The 23,711-nt window shown below is 52.1% G+C and overlaps 1 protein-coding gene across 10 annotated transcripts in view; it reads right to left on the bottom strand.

Moving 5' to 3' along the window:
- MGAT1 (alpha-1,3-mannosyl-glycoprotein 2-beta-N-acetylglucosaminyltransferase) overlaps positions 1–10,814 on the bottom strand; it is a 31,017-nt gene extending 20,203 nt beyond the window's left edge. For 3 of the 10 annotated variants that reach the window (XR_009452903.1, XM_059695623.1, XM_059695617.1), the window contains exons 1-2: positions 10,678–10,814; positions 9,022–9,453 (exon numbers count right to left, since the gene is read on the bottom strand). The gene's annotated coding sequence lies outside the window, so the exon portion shown is untranslated. Of the gene's footprint in view, positions 1–4,326; positions 4,449–6,817; positions 6,941–9,010; positions 9,454–9,662; positions 9,835–9,976; positions 10,145–10,402; positions 10,532–10,677 lie in introns of those variants that run through there. The other 7 variants (XM_059695625.1, XM_059695619.1, XM_059695620.1 and 4 more) reach the window with 7 other exon arrangements.
- Between the last annotated feature and the right edge of the window lie 12,897 nt (positions 10,815–23,711).

Raw genomic sequence — 23,711 nt, 5'->3', positions numbered from 1 at the left:
TCTTTTTTTAAAATATATTTTATTGATTTTTTACAGAGAGGAAGGGAGAGGGATAGAGAGTTAGAAACATCGATGAGAGAAACATCGATCAGCTGTCTCCTGCACACCACCTACTAGGGATATGCCCGCAACCACGGTATATGCCCTTGACCGGAATCAAACCTGGGACCCTTCGGTCCGCAGGCTGACACTCTATCCACTAAGCCAAACCAGTTATGGCCAAACATCTTTTCTACCGTGCAGCCTGGTCACACACTGACCTATCTTGAAAGTCACAAGGCTGTCCTGGCTGGTTTGACTCAGTGGACAGAGCACTGGCCCTTGAATTGAAGGGCCCCAGGTTTGATTCCCATCAAGGGCATGTACCTCAGCTGCAGGCTTGAACCCTGACCCTGGTGGGGGCTCGTGTGGGAGGCAACCAATTAATATGTCTCTCTCACATCTATGTTTCTCTCTGTCTCTATCCCTCCCTTCCTCTCTCTAAAAATCAATGAAAAAATATTCTCAGATGAGGATTAACAACAACAACAAAACATGAGGCTGTCACTGCTTGCAGAATAAAACTTAAACTTAATATTATGACACACAGTCTTCATAACAAACTGACTCAAACATCGCTTTTCAAACTCACCTCCAACCACTACCCCTCGAACCCCATCCTCTGGCTCCAGCAGGTTACTTATTTCCCCCAGAAGTATACTTGTGCGCTGCTGTGTCTTTGCGCTGGCTGGTTCCTCATCCTGAAGTATTATCCACTGCCCCACTTGCAAGCACTCACACATCTTTTATAGCCCAGTTCAGGTTAGTCCTTCTGTAACATTCCTGGCAGAGCCAAGTCTTCCCATGACTATACTCCCACCACACTCTCCCACATCTGTGTTTGTCCTCCACATTATAATAGGATCTGTGGCCGTGCCTTCCCTGGCTCCGTAGGAAAAGGGCTCTATCACAGCTTGGCACACATATAAAATACAAGTAGTTGGAAGGAGGACTGCCTGCATTATTAACTAAATCAAGGAACAACAAGACCAAACCAGCAGCATCAGTGAAGGATTACGTTTTCCAAAGACGACTATGACAAGTCCCACGTCAATGAGGACAGCCCTCGGTCCGGCGGTGGGAGAGGAGGGCCTGTTCCCTCCCTTTGACGTGTGACTTTGAAACTAGTCATGAAAGGCAATCGTTTCCACCTGGTGCTCCTGAGATGCTTGCTCGTGGACCCTCCAGCCACCAATGCAAGAGCAAGTCCAGGCCACATGGATAGGACACCCTTAGGTATTCCAGTTGACTGGACATGAGGAAGTCTTTCAGATGACCCCAGCTCAGCCACATCTGACTGCAACTTCACAGAAGACCAGGAGCAAGAACCATGTAGCTGAGATAGGAATAAAATGATTCTGTTGTTTTAAGTCGCTTAGTTTTGGGATGATTCATTATGAGGCAAAAAGTACCTGAAACAATGAGTAAAACAGAATTTATGTAGCCTTGACATGGGCAAGAGTTCTTCCTGCCGCTGTGCTCAGGCCCCACATCCAAACTCTGAAGACTGTGTCTACTCACATCCCCTTCCTTATTAGAGATCTACTGCTGAATGGAAGCACTTACTGGCTTAACACGAGAGCAATCATGTATTCCCCCTCACAGTGTCCAGAGGCCAGGACTTTGGACAGTGGGACAGAGGGGATGACCTGCCTCTGCTCCACAATGTCTGAGACCTCGGCTCGAAAACTCAAAAGCTGGGGATGGGCTCCCCTAAATGCTTATTCTCACATGTCTGCAGGTTGATGTTGGTGTTGGCTAAGACAGGAGCTGAAGCACTGGCTGGAACCCTCCACTGGCCTCTCCATGTGGCCTAGGCTTCCTCTGAACATGATGGCTGATTCCAAAGGTGAGAGTCCCAGGAAAGACAGCAAGCTAAGTGTCCTTTTCAGGATCCAGCCTTGGAGCACGTCTGCCTTACTCACAGGTCAGGAGAATCACAGTCCCTGCCCGCATTCAAAGGGGGAGAGCCACAAACCCACCACCGGGTGGCTGGCGGACACTGTCAGCTTGTAACGTGTGGACTGGGATATTTACGGGTGTGCCATTCTGGGAAAATACAATCTGCCACACCTTCCTTTCTAAAATAGATCAACAGTCCAGAACACTGACTGGAGTCTCTCATGTTCTGTTATTAATGACATTTGTCTGCAAGGCACAGACTCAAAACTGTTTTTGACTTGCTACGGTTTTTCTTTAGGGAAGTGACATACAGCTGTCCACACCACCAAGTACAAAGACACCTGCACCATAGTGGGAGCCTTTTTCATACATAAAACCCTCAGCCAAAACCCAGGAGGCACTGGGCAAGCCCCACCATCCCCTGTGGGTCTCCATTTCTTCATCTGCAGGGCTGCCTCGGAGCTGTGAGATCCCTTTCTAACACTAATCCCATGGCATTCTTCAGCCAGTTCCCTCTTTCTGGTAAAAATGTTTCTTAAATACCAAGAGAACCCCAGATAGTCAACTTCCCATTGTAGGCAATAATGGAGAAGTCATATTTAGCTTCTTAAAAGTAGAGGAGCTGAAGGAATATTGACAGACTTTCCCTTCTATTTCTGCTTTGCTTAGTATGTTTAAAAGCACTACCTAGCCCTAGACGGTTTTGCTCAGTGGATAGAGTGTCAGTCTGTGGACTGAAGGGTCCCAGGTTCGATTCCAGTCAAGGGCACATGCCTGGGTTGTGGGCTCAATCCCCAGTAGGGGACATGCAGGAGGCAGTCGCTCAATGAATCTCTCATCATTGATGTTTCTATCTCTCTCTCCCTCTCCCTTCTTCTCTGAAATCAATAAAAAATATCTTTAAAAAAAGAAAGCACTACCTAAAATATCCAGAAAACAAGAGAATATGGCACAAGTAATGAAGACCTAACTGAATTACTTTCTTGTTCAATATTAGACCTCCACTAGACTCCTGTATCACACACCAGGCTCCATAATTTCAGAAGGATGGAAGAACTGAAAGGGAGTGAGAGAAGATACACTAAATAATTCAAGGGCTTAGAAAATAAGACCTAGGACAGAAAGGGTGCAGGTTATATCCTGGAAAAGAAAAGGCAAGGGGGAAGTATGATGCTAGCCCAACAAAAGCATGAAGGCCTGGGTTTCAGGCAATCCAGCACCAGCAAACAGGTGACCCTGGGCAAGTCACTTGACCCCTTGTGACTTGGTTCCCTCATGTGAAGAGAGAGAGGGTTGATCTGGATCATCCAAGTCCCTGATCACTGATGATGAAGAGAAAATGAATTTAAGCTGTCACATATGCCACTGAGGTGAGACACGCGACAATGCGTCCTAACTGTGAGCACAAGGACACAGGAGTGGGGACCCGGAGCTCAGTGGTCTCCGGGATGGGGTCGGGCAGCAGTGACTCACCCTGGGAGGCAGGGCCTGGAGGATGACATCTCAGAGAAAAGGCTACATACCCTGGAGTGCGCTGCAAGAATTTTTAACACATGCGATACCCCGCTAGGCAGTCAGAGGCACTGACCTCTTTTCCTTAGACTGTCAAATACAGAAAGGACAACAGCCAACACAATAACAGCATCCGGTGTGAATGAACCGAAATTATACCTACGCTTCTGTCAGATCGTTAAATGTTTGGTAATTGGTTTGTGTGCCATGAGACGGAAAAGGTTGAACATCGCTGTTCTAAAGCAAAGACTAAGTAAACACACACAGGACCAAGGGTTAACCCCGGTGGAGCCTCGCCCGCCCGCTGTTCTGTGGAGGTGCAAACCGGCATGCACGTCCCTGCGGCTCCAGTTTACAAGATGGGACCGTGCACGTCCCGGGAGCCCCTACTCCACACCCAGCAGCAAACAGGAAAAAAGTTTTCTTGCCCATTTACATATTTTCACATTAAGTTGCGTCTTCCTTGCGGCTGAGAAGAAGGAACCCCTGTAGCTTGTGGACAGGACGCTGGGTGGTTTGGGGACAGGCCACCTAGCATCTGGCTCCCCAAACCCTCCCCGGCGACCCCACCTCACCCGCCCGCACCCACGACGCCCTGCGCCCGAGTTGCACAACCGCCTCCGTCCAGCAGCCGGAGGCCCGCGCTCCCAAGGCGGAGCCACAGCCGACTTCCAGCTCGGGAGGGGCGGCGGCCGGGCGGCGGGCTCACGGCCCGGGGCTGTCGGGGCCACGATGGGCTCGGAGAGGGGCCGCTGCTCCAGCCGGGACCGGAGCCGAGGCGCCCTCTCCCCTCCCGCGGGCCTCCCTCGGTCGGACTCCGTCACCCCCGGGGCCAGCTCCGAGCTGCGGCCGCCGGCTCCCGGCCCGACTCACCAGGTCCCAACTTCCCGGTTCCCGCTCGGCCGCCTTGGCTGCGGGAGCGAGCCTGGCGCCCGGCGCCTTCCGCCTGCCCGGCCGCCGACGGGGCAACGTGGCCCTTCCCCGGGGGCGGGGCTGCCGGGGGGCGGGGCCGGGCCGGGGCGGCCGCTGACTCCCAGGCCGCTCCTTCCCCGCCCGCCCTCCGGCCTGACAGCGCGTTTCCCGGGCCCCGATGTCTGGAGGCGCTGTGACCGCCGGGCCCTTTCCCGCTCACATCGGCAACTGCACCGGTCGCTACCCACCCCGGGACACCTTGACCCTCCAGGCCCGCCCTCTCGCCTCTCCCTGCCCAGCCCCGGACTGGGGAGCGGAGCCACCTGAGACGGGCAGTCCTGGGGAGTGCGTTTGCCAAACTCGAGGCCAACAGTCTGGGGGCCAGCTCTCCCGAACCCCGCAAACGCTCCTTCCAGGAAGGAGTCAGGGGCAACAGAGAGGCCCCAGTACAACGTGAGAAGAGGAACCGGCGCCAAAAGGGAGGGGGGGTGCATGACACCTGTTGCCCAAAGCAGGAGAGGCCAGCTGAGTTTCCCTCTTTCTTTTCGGTGGGGGTGGGGGTTAGGGGGTGGGGGTTAGGGGGTGGGGGTGGGGAAGGAGAGCGGTTAGTCTGAGCAAAAGCAGAGACGGACATGTCCCAGGGTAGAACCAGCACCCACCTAGGGAGGAAAGGACTCACAGGGTTGAGAGCCCTGTGAAAGGGGGTGGGGGCAGAATCCAGAAAAGCCTGCAGGCCGGTGTCTGACATGAGACGTGAGGGTGGGGAGCGGAGCACTGCCTGCTCTGCAGACTTCCCTGAGAAGGGCCAGCGCTGACCTGTGCTCAGGACACCCTGCACTGGCATCGCACCTCCCCTCTGCTTCCCTCCCCACCGCGGGCAGAGCAGGCTGACCTCTGCTGCTGGTTCCTCACTGACTTCGCTGGCTAACTCGTTTCTACATGAAACGTGAATTATGCAGGTTCTACAGAAGCAAAAGGCAGGGCATGCCCTAAAGGCCCTACATGGACTAGAGGTGCTGAAACCAAAGTACACAGAGGCCTCCACAGGCCAGACCCCTCCCTCAGCCTCTCTAACCCCCCTAGCAGCTCTGCATTATCATCCTGTTCCCCAGATGAGGAATGTGAGGCGCAGGATGAAAGTGCCAAATAATGGAGGTCATAAGACCTAGAGGGGACCTGGCTGAGTTTTAGACCCAGGCACCCCTGCCTCCAAAGCTGGAGTCCTCATGCACCCTTTCAGCAAGCACTCTCCGAGATGTCTGTGTCCAGCCTGACAGGCGCAGCGTGGGCAGCAGGGGAATCTTGGTAGAAGTAGCTGGCGCTCAGCCCTGAATGAGCAGAGTGAGAGGAGAGCGGACACATCTGTGAGGCGGGACTGTGTGTGTCCCCGTGTCCAGCCTAGCCGACTATGTGGACTATGGCGGGAGAGGCGAGCCCATGCTCAGGTGCCGGCCAGCGGCCAGCATCTGCACCTCGGCCCTCTCGAAGCTTTTCCTCCTGTAAGGGATATGGGAGGTCTGTCCACACACTCACACTCCAAGTCAGAGCAAGAGGGAAAGCAATAGTTTCCTAAAAGTGTAAAAGGTTAGGAAACAATGGTTTGTAGATCCAAAATATCAGTAGCTAAAACCACTCTTCAGGACAAAGGACATAGTGTGATGCTGTAAGGTGGGGAGACCAACCAACCCATGAGATGTCAGATTCCCACCTCTAACGATAATTCTTCTCCATCGAAGGCAGTTCAATGGGGAATAAGATGGAGGACTGTCTGTGCACCAACACTCATACCGCATCACTACTGTCCTTTGTTTAAATGCCAAGGCTCACAGGAGGACCTGAGTAGAAACCAGCCAACTGCAAGAGGACTGTCCCAGACAGAAAAGGCCGTTAGAAGATTGGGAGGGGCTGATGGAGGTTTCATGGGGAAGGATTTTGGGGGAATAAGGACAGAAGAAACAAGGAGTCTGATTCCAGGGATGAAACTCAGAATTGATTATGTAAAAATGGATAGAATAGAAGGATCTGCTTATAGGATAAGAGAACACAGAAGGGGCAATACTGTAACCTGTTCACCCCTACCACTTCCAAAAGATGACTAGAGGGGTAAGGTGAAGGAGGTGAAAATTATTCCAGGAAACTGCCCTCCACAAATCATGCCCAAGATAACCTGAATTTTTTTCCAATTTGGAAAGAATTCATGCTCTGAACTTCAGACAGATCTTGGCTTGAAACCATCAGAAGTAAAAGACATGTTTTAAATCAATGTTATTTCTATTTTCCCCCTCCCTTCCTCTCAACATTTCATATTCCCCATGGAGACCCAGAAACTCAGCTCCTCAAGATCAAAGAAAGGAGAAAAGATTAACACAATCGTTATTGAGCAATGTGTGTGAAGTGGAACTTTTCATTTTGGAAAAACGGATATAAATAAGCTCAGTTAAAACACACTCACATTGGGTCAAATCTGTCACTGGTCCTGGCTAATCGGCCTAAGCACCCTTCCTGGCGCCTGTGTGAGAAGGCCGAGGGCTGTCTTGAGAGGACTGTCATGTGGACGGGTCAGGCCGGGGCAGGGCTAGTGATTTCCATGGAAATGACAGGGGAGAGGAATCTGGCTCACTTACCAGAGAGCCTGTATGACCGAGTGCCCCTCCCTGGGGACTTGCAGCAGAATCCAGATGGCCCTGGCAGGTCAGACGCTACAGAAGAGCACAGTGTTGGGCAGCCCACCACAGCCTGCCATTCCATTCTCAGGCAAGCCTTTCTTGCTCAGCTCTTCTGTAGCTTCCCCTCACATATCAAACTAGGGAGATAATCCCTCTCTTTCCTCCTCACAACAATGTGGTGACAAGAACTGACACGACACAACAGCCTGGACACTTCATATAACGTAAGCACTACGTAAACACAGCCCAGCTCCACGGTACTCCACGTGTGCCGAAGTACTCGCAGGCCTCCCAGTAGGATGAGGGCCACAGAGGCATCCTGGGAACCACGTCTACCCGAGGGATTGCTGTGACCCCAGTTCCAAGCAGTAACTGATACCAGCAATCTGCTGGGCGAAGCTGGGAGAGGTGGCATCCCCCCCTGAAATCTGGACCTTCTATAGTAGAAACGTGGCCTCAAAGAGAGCTCCCCCAGGCATCAGGCCACAGAAGAAGGAACAACTCAGGACCAGTGACTCCACCCAGACCTGCCTGCCCCACCCTCGGGCCATTAGGGAAATCAGGGACTCCTAAGGCAAGGAAGGAAGGAGGGGGTAAAAAACTGAATCATAAGTACAGGATTTTCAGCTTGCAAACGACCGTGTTATGGTGCCAGCCCCGACCAGATGTTCACATAGTTAGATGGGGGGATTCTCTAGTAGAGGGCTGCTAGAAGCCAAGCGTCCTGCCCCTCACCCAGGCCACCATACCCCACTATCAAAATTCCCAACACCTCTCCTTTCTCCCAATACTTTCTCCTTTGCTGTCACTGAGAAACGCATCTTGGCCCAGGTACACTGGAGTCCCAAGAAGGAACGGGCAGGAGGTGAGAAGGTAGCTCTGAACAGGTCTTCTGTAGGAGGGGACAGAGCCTGTGAAAATATAAAGGGCTAAGAGATGGCAGTTAGAAAAAACTGTCATCTTCAAGGGCAGGCCCAGTGCGCACTCCAAGAATGGAGCTCCATCTCCTAACCAGACACGTGGCCCTGGCGCCTTGGGACGGAAATTCCTCCCCGCTCTTGAAGGGGCACCTTGCACACGGACAGAGAACCCCGAGGGCTAGAGTCCCTCCATCTAAGTCCCAATACCTCCCACAACTTGGTGACCCCAGGTATTTAATAACAACAAGATGAGACACATTCAGGGTAGGCTTTTAATTGAGGCCATTAAGGCTTTGCCAGCACGCTAATTCAATAAAAGAACAGGGCTTTTCTCTACGTAACAGTTACACAAGCATATCAAACGATGTCAGTGTTACTGTGTTACATGTACATGGCCCTGGACACTTGTCAAACCTATCATTTCCTTTGCTCCTTGTAACAGCCTGTGAGAGGCCTGGAAAGCTGGTTGTGCCCATGTTGCAGGTGAAGAGAGCACAGCCGAGATGAACCAACATACGTATCTAGGGCTGTACAATAAGAGAGCAAGAGCCAGAACACAAATCCTACTGATGCCCAATCCTGTCTGTTCCTCTGCTCTTCCCACGAGGTTTCACAGGCTAAACTCCCTCGTAGGAGAAGGAGGAGAGGCAATTTAGGAGGTTTCCTAGACCATCTCCAACCCACTCTCAACGCAGTTCTACTCAGCTCCTGGGTAATCCACACCAGCCTCCTAGTTTGGCCCCAACTGACTTGGAATCCTACCATCTCCAGGTTGGAAAGGTCCTTACGGGTCTTCTAAGACAACCTCCCTTCAGAAGGCTGAATTCTTTCATGTTCTCCTTGGCCTAACCTCATAATTGCTATAGCTGACCAACCCTCACAGGTCCTCCTTCCCCGGGAGGAGTGGCTGGGAACAGGCCTGCACCCCGAGAGTGAGGGAGGTGAAGCTTCCTGTTGCCCAGCCCAGCAGGGCACTTCCTGAACGGCAGCATCCCCACACTGGCCCCACTCCACACTTTCTGCAAAGGAGCAGCAAGACACACAAGTGGAAAACGAGACGGGAGCCTTACCTTTCTTCTCTTCTCTCAGCTGCTCCCCTGGAGATCCTCACACCCCATCCAGCACTCCATTTCCAAAACTGAGACTCCCAAACCGGAGACACCAAACAAAGTGCAGCTTCTCTCCTCTGATCCGCGTCCAAAGTCCATGGCTGAGTGTCCTCTGAGGGGGAGGAGTCTGGGGGGGAAGGGGCAGGTCCGGACCCCTCCCCCCCCACTGCGGGCGTCAGTGTCCCTCCCAGGCGTCTGGTATGGCCCTTCATTCAGCTGGCTTCTCAGGCCCAGATCCTGGTGGTAGGCGGGTCCCAGCTACTATCCCATCTCGGGCTCAGGGAGGGGAAGTCATCCACTGCGAACACTGGCCCCTCTGTCTCCTGCTGGGGCTCCGGAGAAGACACAGGCCTTCGAACCGGCATGGCCCAGGCGGCTGCCTCCTGCGTTAACCTGCAGAAGATTTAAACATTACGCCACTTTCTAATCTATTCTACTCCCAAGTGGATTCCCAAGGCTTCCCACCTAAATGAGAGCCCTTGATTACGCTCTACCGTGAAAAGCCCAGCCTCACACACTCCACAACATACACAAGGTACCTTCTCCGCTCACATACGGCCCCACTGCCACCCCCTCGGCATGGCTCAGGATAAGGCACCTACTCTCACAACAGAAAAGCGGCCAGAAGCACTGACGGGCGTGTGGGGACTGCCTTCCCAGAAACGTGGACAAGAGCCTGCCCTCCCGTCCTGCCTGGTGGGTGCTGCACTGATCGCCCTGCATCTCCCAGGCTCTTCAAGGTGTCAGCGCTCCAACCGCCACTCTCCGCGACGGAGCTCTATCCACTCGGACCTTCCACTTGCACTCGGCAACCTCACCTCACATGCAACTCTGCAACCTCACCTACATGCAACTCTGCAACCTCACCTCATATGCACTCTGCAACCTCACCTCACATGCAACTCTGCAACCTCACCTCACATGCAACTCTGCACCGCCACCTCCCCCACTGCTTCCAAAACTGCGCCGGGGATGTAACTCCTCATCGCTGCCCCACTCCTTCCCAGGCCACTCCCGGGAGTGTGCGAGGCCCGCCCCGGCCTGCAGCAACCCCACGGGGTTCCAACTCCTCGGTCCCGGAGCCCACCCGGCGCCCCTCCCCTCCGAGTTTATTCCTCAACACGCACACAAACACACACTCCCATTTCCTTCCTGTAGGGGCGTGACGGCCACATGACCCCACCCGTGCCCCGCCGCCAAGAACTTAACTCCTCCCACTCCTCTCCTCCGAAACGCCGGGCTCTGGGTTCGCCGGAAAGGGGGTGACAGCGACCCTGCCCACACGACCCCCACCCCTCTACCGCCGGGCCGAGCCTCGCCCTATCTGCGCTGGGGTCGTTACCTCGATCCCGCCCGCCCCGTCTCCGCAGGAAGCCGCGTCCCGCCCCGAGTCCGACAACAGGCCCCATTCCGGGTCCCCAAGGCCGGCCCAGGCCCCACCCCCTCGACCCTCGGCGGCCCGGCCCTCCCCTCGCGCTCGTCCCCGCCCCTCCCCATCCACGGCGGCCACTTCCGCCCGTCCTCCGGAAGTGAGGCCAAGCAACGGCCACCTCCCCTCTTCCCGCCTTATCTACCCCACAGCCCCTGCCCATCACCACCAACACGGGAGCGTGAGACCTGGGTCTGCAGGGCCTGAGGTGGTTCTACAGTCACTGTTCACAGGACTGGAGACCAGGTGTGGACGCGGCGGGGCCTGGGAGGGGACAGAGCGGGGGGCTCAGGTGCGGCCGCGCCAGGAGGGGCGGAGCGGAGAGTGTGGCGAGAGCCGGCGGAGGCTTCGCGTCCAGCGGCGCGGGAAGAAGGGCGCATGCGTCACGAGCCTCAGCCTGTCGCGAGTGTTGGTGCTCGGCCGGCGTGGCTCGGCGGGATGTGGGCGGGGCGGGGGCGGGGCGAGGAGGGCGGAAGTGGGGGCGGGGCCTGCGCGCTGCGGCCAAGTCCCTTTCCCTGACCTGATTAACATCGCCTGGCGACCTGGGTTCGGGGGAAGCCTCCGGCCGCTCCTCTCCCGGACGGCGGTCTCCGGCGGAAAGCGGTTCAGGAGCTTTAAGGCCCGGGTCGGCCGTGGTTGTGTTGAGAGCTGCGGCAGGGCCAGAGGAAAGTTATCTTTTGTTCATCCCTTGCTCTCCCGCTGCGCCTCGCGGACCTTCGTCGGCGATGAAAAGAGAAAGAGAAGGGTGAGCGGACTCCAAGCCCCTTCTCCCCGCGCGCACTGCGAGCTGCCGAGGGATTTGCCGGCGGCGACCCGCCTAGAGAGCCCTGCAGGCCGGACGCGATCTCCCTGGGGGCTGACCACGTCTGAAACACTAGCCGGCGGGGCCCCTGTTGCATGCCCCCTGGGACATGTCTCCTCCGAGAAACCTCCCCCAGCCCCAAACCAAGGGGTCCGGGCCGCCTGTCCCTGCTTGAGCCAATTCAGCAGAGACAGGGGTGAATCATGAGCGTTTATTGCAATAGCGCCGGCAGCAGGGAGAGCAGCAGGTCGTCCACAAAATCTGCTCTGCACCCCACCCCCCCATAAGCCAGCTGCTCATATAGGGTAGAAGGGCAAAGATTCGGTGAAAGCAAGAATTACGGGCATGGGAAAGTAGGCAGGGTATATGGTTGCAGGCAATGGGACCGGGGGTGCCTGTAACCATTATACCACCGGGACTAAATTGTTTCAGCGAGATGGTAAATATTTCCATATGATAGGCAGCTCTGGGAAGAGGAGGGTGGGCTGCATTCCGATGTTAGCGCCCATGTACCAGGGTGTGCAACGCTCAGCCAGGTTAGAATGTGCGTTTTCTAATCAGCAAAACAGTCACGGTTAACAGAGCATGATTAAGATTTTTTGTAGGGAAAAAAAAGATTTTTTGTAATTATAGCTGGTCCCACTATTCTATTTCTGCCCCTAATAATTAGACTTACAAGTTCTGAAAATGCCCTGGTTGCATTTTTTCTAAATATATTGAGCTGCCTTGTCCCTGACTTAACACTGAATCCAAGAGGAGTTACTAAGTTTTGGACCTCATTATGTCATCCATTTAATGACATGCTCTAGAATCTTGCCAGGACCATGGATAGGCAGGCTGTTGTGTGTTTTTGTTTTTATCCTTTTTGAAAACTGGAACCTAGAGCACCCTTTTGGCATATCTTCTGTGATGTGATGAATTTGTGGATGAAAAAGGGGCCACATGCTAAGCCTGACCTCGTCAGGGGAGGCCTGCAAACTCAGACCTACAGTAACCATGCAGGATGGTTAAAACTTAAAACAGAAATTAAAACTTCCTAACTGAAAGCAGTTCGTGGCGTGCTCACGTCCTAGGCCAGTGGTCGGCAAACTGCGGCTCTCAAGCCACATGTGGCTCTTTGGCCCCTTGAGTGTGGCCACGAAGTTTCAATCGCACTGTATGTGGGCACCTGCATGTGGTATTTTGTGGAAGAGCCACACTCAAGGGGCCACAGTTTGCCAACCACTGTCCTAGGCTGGTGTTTTCCCCTAACAAAGGTCAGTCTTCACATTAACTGAGCCTGTCTGGGTGTTTGTTTTTCCATCCCTGATAACATACCTTTGGAATATCAAAGTAATTTCCTTTCCCCACCCCTCAAAGCCTGAGCCAGGGCAAGAAACCACAAGTCCCCCTCCCCCCCCCTTTTTTTAATGTATTTTTATTGATTTCAGGGAGGAAGAAAGAGGGAGAGAGAGAGATAAAAAAAAAAAACATCAATGATGAGAGGGAATCATTGATTGGCTGCCTCCTGCACGCCCCACACTGGGGATCAAGCCCACAACCCGGGCACTTGCCCTGATGGGGAATCATCCCTAACCGCCTACTTCACAGGTCAACGCTCAACCACTGAGCCACACCGTCCGGCAATCCCTCATTCTTATGTTGATTGTTAACTGTTAACTGTCTTACACCTGCCTTTGTAAAAGAAGGCTATGTCTGTTCCTTTTACTTTTTATCCAATCCCAGAGATTTACCCGGTTGGCTTTCTCCCACCTCCCTAATCTATCATCAGTGAATTTCATGTAACCCCATGACATGTCTTCCCCTTTGATTCTGATGTATAAAATAAGTGGTAAAACTGCCATTTTCGGGAGCACTTTCTCAATCTGTTGAGATTTTGCTTCCCAGCAGTTGTCAGTTTGGCTCAAATAAACTCATAAAAAATTCTTACAGGTTTGGACAATTTTCTTACCTCAACACTTAAGAAATATGTATTTGGCCTTCACCCACCCTTCCTGTGTCTGGCACAGAACCCTACACCCTTGGCATTTCCTAAGTGATAAGAGCACGAGGAGCCTCTTTTGTTTTGATGTTTGGTCTTAACTGCTGTTCCTGACACGCTCCTTAAACTCTTTGGTTCTGGGTGGTAAGAGAGTTTTGTTGTAATGAGCTTCTGAATGAGGCCTGGTCACCAGAAAGACCAAGCCACCATGCAAGCTTGGATTCTTCAGCCCGCCTCCCCCCTCCCCCCCATTCTGAGAAGGGAGAGGTGCTGCCAGTGGAGTCAGCAGTCAGCGATCAAGCATGCCTGTTGTGACGAAGCCTCCATTACATCTCAACAGTACGGGCTCAGAGGTCTTTGAAGTTCGTGAACACTTCAACTTCCTAGGAGGGCAGTGCACTGCCAGCTCACCCGGGAAGGATGCGCCAGTGCTCGGGCCTCCCGAACTCGCCCTGTGCCTTTCTTCATCGGGCTGTTCGTCCTTTGGTAAACGGAGTTTTGTGAGCTGTTTTAGCAGATGATGAAGTCTAAGGGGGAGGGCGTCATGGGTAACCTGGGGACCTACTACTCGCGATTAGCAGCTGGAGTCGGGGGAGTGGGAGCCAGTGTCATGGGACTGAGCTCTTACCCCGTGGGATCTGATGCTAGATGTTTCAAGTAGATCATGTCAGAATTGAGTTAAATTGTAGGACAGCCAGCTGGTGTCACAGAGAATTGATTGACACCCCACATATTTGGTGTCAGAAGTGAAGTATTCCTATAGTAAAGAAGGTGCACAGGTGGGAAAACTAGGGTTTTGTCATTTTTGGTTAATCCTCCCTCGATATTTTTTCTATTGATTTTTAGAGAGAGTGGGAGGGAAGGAGGCAGAGACAGAGAAAGAGAGACAGAGAGAAACATCGAAGTGAGAGACACATCTATCGGTTGCCTCCTGCATGCACCCTGGCTGGGGCCGGGATCAAACCTACAACCCAGGTACATACCCTTGACTGTGAATTGAACTTGTGACCCTTTTATGCACAGGTCAACACTCTAACCACTGAGCAACACCGGCGAGGGCAACACTAGGTTTCTCTAGTACGTACAGGGCGGGACAAAAGTAGGTTTACAGTTGAGTATGTGGAATAGTTTATTCTTGTGTTATTTACTATTGTGTTATTTTCCCATACGAACAACTGTAAGCTACTTTTGCCTCATCCTGTATATTGGTCTCACTCACGCTTGACTTCTAACTGGATCCTAAAGGGGCTACTGCTAATTTCTGGACTTCATGTGTCATCCATTCCTGATGTGTGAAATCTTGTCAGGACTGTGGACAGATTGGCAGCCTCTGTCTCCTCACCTCCCTCCACCCTTGAAAACGAGCCTGGCTCTATTATGTTCTGGCATATCTTCTAGCCCTGTGATTTCTTATATTACTAGAAGTGACTAACTTGCATATTTTCAGCACTGGGAATATAATAGTTGCTGGGTCAGGAGTCTTGAAATTACCTTTTTTATTTGGAAAGATATCATCATTAGAAACCGTTGAACAAACTCAGAGCCTGGAGGCTTTGGGTAAAAATAAATGATAGATTTATTAAGGGTCTTAGTTTGCACACTGGGAACACAGCTATGCAAAAACCCAGAAGTGCTCTGAAGAAGAAAGAAAAGTTAAGATCTTTTATAGTAAAAAGTGCATTCTTGAGAATAGGCAGCCCTGCATTCTTAGCCCAAGGAGTGGTCCACAGGTTGTCAGTCAGATGTCAGGCTGGGTGACGGGTGCCAGGTGGTCTAGGCAGCAGTTGCCAACCTTTTGGACCTCACGGACCACCAGTGGTCCATGGACCACCAGTTGGTGACTGCTGGTCTAGAGGATGGGTGCCAGGGGGTCTGGTCACATCGATGGTCTGGATAATAGATGTCAGGTAACCTGGATATGTGGGTCCTTCAGGGGGTAATCAGAGGGTTAGCTGGAGGGGGTAATCAGAGGGTTACCTGGAGGGGGTAATCAGAGGGTTAGCTGGAGGGGGTAATCAGAGGGTTAGCTGGAGGGGGTTATCAGAGGGTTAGCTGGAGGGGGTAATCAGAGGGTTAGCTGGAGGGGGTAATCAGAGGGTTAGCTGGAGGGGGTAATCAGAGGGTTAGCTGGAGGGGGTTATCAGAGGGTTAGCTGGAGGGGGTAATCAGAGGGTTAGCTGGAGGGGGTAATCAGAGGGTTACCTGGAGGGGGTAATCAGAGGGTTACCTGGAGGGGGTAATCAGAGGGTTACCTGGAGGGGGTAATCAGAGGGTTACCTGGAGGGGGTTATCAGAGGGTTACCTGGAGGGGGTTATCAGAGGGTTAGCTGGAGTCTGGTGTCTGTCCAGATATATGTCTAAGCATTGACACAGGACTGGAAAGTACAAAAAAGCTTAAGTTGGAAGGAAAGGAAGAAAGGAGAGAGAGAGAGAGAGAGAGAGAGAGAGAGAGAGAGAGAGAGGAGAGAGAGAGAGAGAGAAAAGAAGGAGGAGGAGGAGGAGAAGGAAGGAGGAAGAAGAAGGAGGAGAGGAGGGGAGGGCAGGGGAGGGGAGGGGAGGGCAGGGGAGGGGAGGGGAGGGGAGGGGAGGGGAGGGGAGGAGAGGGAGAAAAGGCTTAAGTTCCCAGGCTACTTAGAACAAGAATAGAGTCCTTCCTCGTGCCTCTGTTTTCATGATGTTAACAATTTTAGCAGCTTGGTTAAAGTGATTCCATTTTCTATATTCCCTACTTTACTCTTTCCTCAAAACATCCTGCAAACAAAATTTATATTGCTGCTACGTTCAGACATAACAGGTCCACAGGTAAGTTCCTAATCCTTCCCCAACTCCAAGCCCACTCCACCCAGTTGTCTCTTATCCTCATTAATAGCAGCTCCACTTCACTCAGGCCAGAGCCCCGAGAGCCGTGCTCGTACTCCTCTTTCCCACATTCTCTACCCAGTCCATCTGGAAACCCTGATGGCTCTACCTCAAAACCATGGCTCGGATCCTACACCTCAGCATCCCCTCAGCCTCCTCATCCCTCACCTGAAAACCAGATCTCTCTGCCCTCCTGCAACCCCAACCCCAGTGGTCCAGTCACACAGCAGCCAGAGAGATTCTGGAATGTCTATGCTCAAAACCCACAGTGACTCCCCACTTCCCTTGCAGTAAAAAGCCAAAGTTCATACAGAGGTCTGCAGAACCCAACACTAGTTAACTTGCTGCTTACCTCTGACTGCTCTCTCCTTGCTAACCCTGTCTCAGCCTCACTGCCATTGATGTTCCTCGAACTCGCCTCTGGGCCTCTGCACTGGCTGATCCTTCTGGTTAGAAAGCTCCTCCAGATATTTGCATAACTCCCTCCCTTATCTCTTTCAAATCTTTTTTCAAATGTTACCTTCTCAATGAGGCCTTCCATTGTGTTTGCTTAACTATCTCTCTCTCCCTGCTGGAGTGTAACTTCCACTAGACCAGTGATGGCCAGCCTATGACACGCGTGTCAGAGGTGACATGCGAACTCATTTTTTTTTATTTTTCTTTGTTAAATGGCATTTAAATATATAAAATAAATATCAAAAATATAAGTCTTTGTTTTACTATGGTTGCAAATATCAAAAAATTTCTATATGTGACACGGCACCAGAGTTAAGTTAGGGTTTTTCAAAATGCTGACACGCCGAGCTCAAAAGGTTCGCACTAGGGGATATGTATTTGGTTGTTTGATTTCTTGCTGACTCTCAAGTGCTTGGAACAGGGCCATGTGCCTGGCCCATAGTAGGTGCTCAATAAACATGTGTAGAAAAATGAATGAACTTGAACAACTATTTTCATGATAGAATATTCCCATGCAGGCCTCCCATCCAGCCCTCTCTCACATGCAGCTCAATGAATATAGTTAGAAGCATGGTCTACATATTTTGCATTATGATTTTGTATCATCAAACCATGGATACTATCTGTGTTTCTAAATATTTCTATAGTTACAACCATTTTGCTTTCTAATTGTACTTAGATTTTTCCATGCTTGTTATAACAAGTCCAATAATAGAGTTGTGTAAAGAAAAATTGTCTTCCCTCTCCCTCTAATCTCACTCTGCTGAAGGGAACCATTTTAAAATTTAGTGGAATCCAGCCGGTGTGGCTCAGTGGTTAAGCATTGACCCAGGAACCAGGAAGTCACAGTTTGATTACTGGTCAGGGCACATGCCCATGTTGTAGGCTGGATCCCCAGTAGGGGGCATGCAGGAGGCAGCCGATCAATGATTCTCTGTCATCGATGTTTCTATCTGCCTCTCCCTTTCTCTCTTTGAAATCAATTGTGTGTGTATCCTATCTAATAATAGACAAACATGGTAATTGACCATACCTTCGCTAAGCCTCCCATTAGCTAATCAGCACGATATGCAAATTAACTGCCAACAAAGATGGCAGATAATTTGCATACTGCAGGCAGATCCCACTGCGCCACCCAGCCTGGGGCTGGCAGCAGCACAATCCCCAGCCACTGACCGCCCCAGCACGAGATCCTGGCCTGCCGTGTGTGGGGCAGGGCGGGCAGCAGCGTGATCCTGAGCCGCCACCCGCCCCAGGACAGGAAGAGGCTGGCAGCCCCCCCCCCCCACGGGGGTAGGAGCCCGGGGCACAGGCAGCTCCTCAGAACTGACACCGGAGCTGCAGCCCCAGGTGCACAGCCAGGAGACCCGAACCTGCCTACTCGAGCATCAGGCTTATGCTAATTGGAACTAGGCACCAGTACATTAGAGAAGTCATTTTAAAACAAACAACGAAGAAGAAAATTGGTGTCAACACCAGCACTATTGTCCCCACAGGGAGTGGGTGACAGCCAAGAGGAGCGCAGGGCTGACACGCTGGGGCGGCGAGGACGAACACGGAGCTGAGGGAAGCAGCGGTGCAAAGGCCCGGCTGTCTGACTCCATTTACCTGAAGTGCCGGGAGCAGGAAGCGACCATGCTTTCCAGGGGGGTTGAGGGGCTGGGGCCTAAGGGAGAAATGATTTTAGAGGAAGCGCAGCAGCTTGCGGGCGCAGGAGGCCTGGCTCCCAGGTCCAAAATCAGAAAAACAGCTCAGAAAGGAACCTGAAGAAAGCCCCGGAAGTACCCAAAGGAAAGAAACGTCTGGCGTCTCCACGGAAGAGCGAAAGGGCGCGGGACACAGCAAGACCGGCGGCGCTGGAAGCGAAAAGGAGCGTCAGGAAAGCGGGAGCACAGGGGAGGCGGGAGACTGCTGTGAGGCGGGGGGGGGGGGGGGGGGGGGGGGGGGGGGGGGGCGCGGGGGGGGCGGGGGGGGGGTCTGAGGAAGTGGAGGCCCAGGACCAGGACCAGGGCGGCTCCCCAGGAAGAAACGCCCCCCCCCCCCCCACACCGGCCAGAGGCGGACAGAGACCAGGAGTGACCGGCAAGTCCGGGACGAAAAGTGGAGGACAGCGGGGCACCCGGCAGCAGCTGCGGGAGGGAGACAGAGCCGCGCCGGGGTCCCATCTCCCGGGGGCGCTCCAGCGCCGCGAGCTTAGACTCAGACAACACAAGCAAGCACCCTAAGCTTTAAGGCCTCACTGGGTGCTTGAGCTATTCTTTTAAAAAAAAAAAATTTTAACACATTTCAATTTCAAGAAGTAAAAACAAAACCAAGAAAGAAAAACTACGCTTTCGGAGCCTGAACATCCACAGGGACCTCAGCGCGATCCCGAGCCGCCCGCCCGCCCCAGCGCGGGATCTGGGCCTGCTGTGTGCTGGGTGGGTGGGCGGGGAGGGCGGCAGCATGATCTGAGCAGCTGCCCACCCCAGCGCGGGATCTGGGCCTGCTGTGTGCTGGGTGGGTGGGCGGGGCGGGCAGCGAGATCTGAGCAGCCGCCCGACCCAGCACAGGATCCCGGCCTGCCATCTGCGGGGAGACATGGGGCAGACATCACGGGATTGGGCGTGCCATCTGCCACCAGGGGAGTGGGCCTAAGTCAGCAGGTCGTTATCTCCCGAGGGGTCCCAGACTGTGAGAGGGCACAGGTTGGGCTGAGGGACCCGCCCCCCCTCCCCCGCCAGCGCACAAATTTTTGTGCACAGGGCTTCTAACACACACACACACACACACACACACACACACACACTAATGGCCCGGTGCACAAAATTCGTGCACGGGGGGGGGGGGGGTGTCCCTCAGCCTGGCCTGCACCCTCTCCAATCTGGGACCCCTCAAAGGATGTCCTACTGCCTGTTTACAGGGATCGGGCCTAAACCAGCAGTCAAACATCCCTCTCACAATCTGGGACTGCTGGCTCCTAACCACTCACCTGCCTGCCTGCCTGCCTGATTGCCCCTAACCATTCTACCTGCCAGCCTGCTTGCCCCCAACTGCCCCCCGCCGCCAGCCTGCTCACCCCCAAATGTCCCCCCCGCCAGCCTGATCACCCCCAACTGCCCCCCGTGCCAGTGTGCTCTCCCCCGACGGCCCCCCCTGAGAGCCTGCTTGCCCCCAACTTCCCTCCCTGCTGGCCTGCTTGCCCCCACCTTCCCTCCACACTGACCTGCTCGCCCTGCCTGCTGGTCTGCTTACCCCCAATGGCTCCGCCCCCCATCAGCCTGATCACCCACAACTGCCCTCCCCTCTTGGACTCTAACCACCTCTACCTCGCCCCGCCACCATGGCTTTGTCCAGAAGAACGTCTGGAAGGTCTCCTGAAAGGTCTCCCAGTCTAATTAGCATATTATCCTTTTATTAGTATAGATAGAGGCCTGGTGCACGGGTGGTGGCCAGCTGGTTTGCCCTGAAGGGTGTCCTGGATCAGGGTGGGGGTCCCACTGAGGTGCCTGGCCAGCATGGGTGAAGGGCTGAGGGCTGTTTTCAGGCTGGCCACGCCCCCTGGCAACCCAAGCTCCCAGCCTCTCCTTTTTTTCTTTTTTTTTTCTTTTACTAAATCTTTATTGTTCAGATTATTACATTTGTTCCTCTTTTTCCCCCCATAGCTCCCCTCCACCCAGTTCCCACCCCACCCTCTGCCCTTACACCCACACTGTCCTCATCCCTAGGTGCACAATTTTTGTCCAGTCTCTTCCCACATCTCCCACACCCCTTTTCCCCCCAAGAATAGTCAGTCCATTCCCTTTCTATGTCCCTGATTCTATTATGATCACCAGATTATTTATTCACTTGATTCTTAGATTCACTTGTTGATAGATGCATGTTTGTTGTTCATAATTAGTATCTTTACCTTTTTCTTCCTCTTCCTCTTCTTAAAGGATACCTTTCAGCATTTCATATAATACTGGTTTGGTGGTGATGAACTCCTTTAGCTTTTCCTTATCTGTGAAGCTTTTTATCTGACCTTCAGTTCTGAATGATAGCTTTGCTGGATAAAGTAATCTTGGTTGTAGATTCTTGGCATTCATCACTTTGAATATTTCTTGCCATTCCCTTCTGGCCTGCAAAGTTTCTGTTGAGAAATCAGCTGACAGTCGTATGGGTATTCCCTTGTAGGTAACTGAGTTTCTTTCTCTTGCTGCTTTTAAGATTCTCTCTTTGTCTTTTGCTCTTGGCATTTTAATTATGATGTGTCTTGGTGTGGTCCTCTTTGGATTCCTTTTGTTTGGGGTTCTCTGCACTTCCTGGACTTGTAAGTCTATTTCTTTGACCAGGTAGGGGAAGTTTTCTGTCATGATTTCTTCAAATAGGTTTTCAATATCTTGCTCTCTCTCATCTTCTGGCACTCCTATAATTCTGATGTTGGTATGCTTGAAGCTGTCCCAGAGGCTCCTTACGCTATCTTCGTATTTTCGGATTCTTTTTTCATTTTGCTTTTCTGGTTGGGTGTTTTTTGCTTCTTCGCATTTCAAATCTTTGCCTTGATTCTTGCACTCCTCTGGTCTGCTGTTGGGAGTCTGTATAATATTCATTATTTCAGTCCGTGTATGCTTAATTTCTAGTTGGTTCTTTATCATAACATCGAGGGTCTCATTAGATTTCTTGTAGATCTCAATAACTTTATCGGCGGCTTCTAGACAGTTCTTGAGAGACCTTAAAAGTGTGGTTCTGAACTCAATATCCTCCATTGACAGTTTTGTCCTGTTTCTTTGTCTCTGCATTTTTTATGCTTTCTTGGTGCACCCCCTAGTGGTCTTTGTGCGCAGTCTTGTTGTAGTTAAGCCTTGATTGTTGTAGTTAATACTAGGGGGATTTGACCTCCAGGCCAACTGGCTGTGAGAATCAGCTGTGTCTGCAGTGGGAAAACTTCTGTCCTCTGGGGAGGTGCTAATCTAGCCTTTGCCTGAGGCTATCTGGCAAATGGCTCTGAGCAGGGCTTGGGCGGGGCGGGTCGCACGGGATCAACAGAGCAGGTGGAGGGAGCAGTTATGGCTGCTCTCAGTCCTGTCCTCAGAGGCTCTGCCTCTCAGAGTCCCAGCAACCGCTGCAAACCTCAGAGAGAAAGTTGCCCTGGAGTTCTGACTGATGCCAGACAGTCCCGCTTCTCCCGTTTGAGTCTGGGTCCCTAGAGACTCGCCCATAACTGGAGCTCAGAATCTGAGACTCCCTCCCAATTGAAAACGACAACCGCGCCCTCAGCTACCAGCCCACTCCGCGTGCACCTCCGCACCTTTGTATTTTCCGCTCTGCGCCTCCTCTGAGTCTTGTATGCTGTTCTCTTTCCTTCTAGTTGAAGAATTTCCCCTCAGCCAGACTTCCTGTGGTTCTGGGCGATGTCCGTTCCATCTTTTAGTTGTATTTTTGTTCGTTTTTTTTTTGTTTGTTTGTTTGTTTTAGTTGTATTTTTGAAGTAGTTGTTCGACGCAGCTAATTCCGGTGTTTACCTATGCCGCCATCTTGGTTTCTCCAATTTGTCCTTTTTTTCTTTTTCTTTTTTATTTTTCAGCGCCTCCTTAAGCGGAGGCTGGAAGCAGGTATCTGGGATTTATTTATCTTCTATAATTGAAACTTTGTAGCCTTGGGCGGAGGCCAGGGCTGGCCAGGGCGGGCAGGAAGCTTGGCTTCCTCCATTGCCAGGGGCAACTCAAGCCTCCTGCTCACTCCAGCTCCATGACTGCCGCCATCTTAGTTGGGTTAATTTGCATACTTGCTCCTGATTGGCTGGTGGGTGTAGCGGAGTGATGGTTGGTTAATTTGCATGTTTCTCTTTTATTAGTGTAGATATATGTATCTACAGAAAGGTGGCACTGCCTTATACCTGCAGAAAGGTGGCACTGCCTTATACCTCGGGCAAGCACCCTGCCAGCACCATCTTCATCATTTTTTGTCATCTTTGTTAATTTGATAGAACAGTGTTTTGTAATATTGTTTCAAGTTATATTTCTTTAATAACTAGTAAATAAAACCTGTTTTTAGGCATCACTTATGTGAATTGCCTACTCCTCTCTTGCCCCTTTAGACTTACGTTTGTCTCATTCATTTGCAAGAACTCTTTGTTAGCTACGTTGCAGATGTTTTCCCAGTTTGTTACTTGACCTTGAATTATGTCTGTGTGCTCTTTTGAGATTGTAAGAGCCCAAGCCACTGGGCCAGAAGTCTGGTCTTTCACAAATGCTCTGCCTTTGAATAAACTAAGAACACAGAGATTTTTGCATCAGTTACTCCACCTGGAGGACCAGCAGGCAGTCTCCTGGGCAGTCATTTCAACTGGGGGTGGCAAGGGGCTGTTTACACCATGTAGGTCCCGCCTCCCCATGGGAGCCCCACATTTCCATCAGAAGCAGCAGGGAAATGGCCTCCACCTTTCTTCTGCCTCCCAGATCTCACTTAAAGGCCAAACCTAATTGCAAGGAGTTAGCTCTCCAAGCTCCCCAACTAGAAAGAAGGTAGTGAGAGACGGGAGCTAATGCACAGTCCTCATTCATGTTGCGGGGCTCTCCTTCTGGTTTGGTCGGTATCCATTCTGGAGCCTGGCAGGAAGTCTTCCCCTGTTACCGTGTTTTTCGATTTTTCTTGGCCATTTTCACAGATGTATTTTTTAGATACGTTTTTTTCAGGCATGTTTTTCAAATGATTATTTTGAATTAAAGATCACACCTAGATACTGTTTTGTAATTTGCTGGGCCTCTCCTTACCCTGGTTAGTATTCTTTCTACTTTTTTTAGTCCAAAGTCTGATCAGTACAGAGGCAGTTTGTATATTTGCCATTTGTCATGTGCTGTTTTATCCTTGGAGGTATTTTAAAATTCTGACCCATAAGGCAACAGCACCACTCATCTTCTCCCTTTATCGTATTGTTCTTAGCAACTTCTGACGCAACTGACGGGAGCTTCTCCTTCCAGAACTCTTGCCCACGGACTCCCATGCCACCACTCTCCTGGGTCTCCTCCTCCCTCTCTGACCACGCCTTCTCAGCCTTCCCATCCAGCTTGCCTGCCTCCCTCTTGTTCTCTCCCCAACTTTCTTTCTATGTGAGTCACAGGGCTTCCGTGTCACCTAGTGCCAGACATCCAAATAAGTCCCCC

This window comes from Myotis daubentonii, chromosome 5, assembly GCF_963259705.1.
Source record: "Myotis daubentonii chromosome 5, mMyoDau2.1, whole genome shotgun sequence".
NCBI lineage: Eukaryota > Metazoa > Chordata > Mammalia > Chiroptera > Vespertilionidae > Myotis > Myotis daubentonii.
The sequence above is the reverse complement of the archived record's forward strand: the minus strand, read 5'-3'. Positions and strand labels throughout refer to the sequence as shown.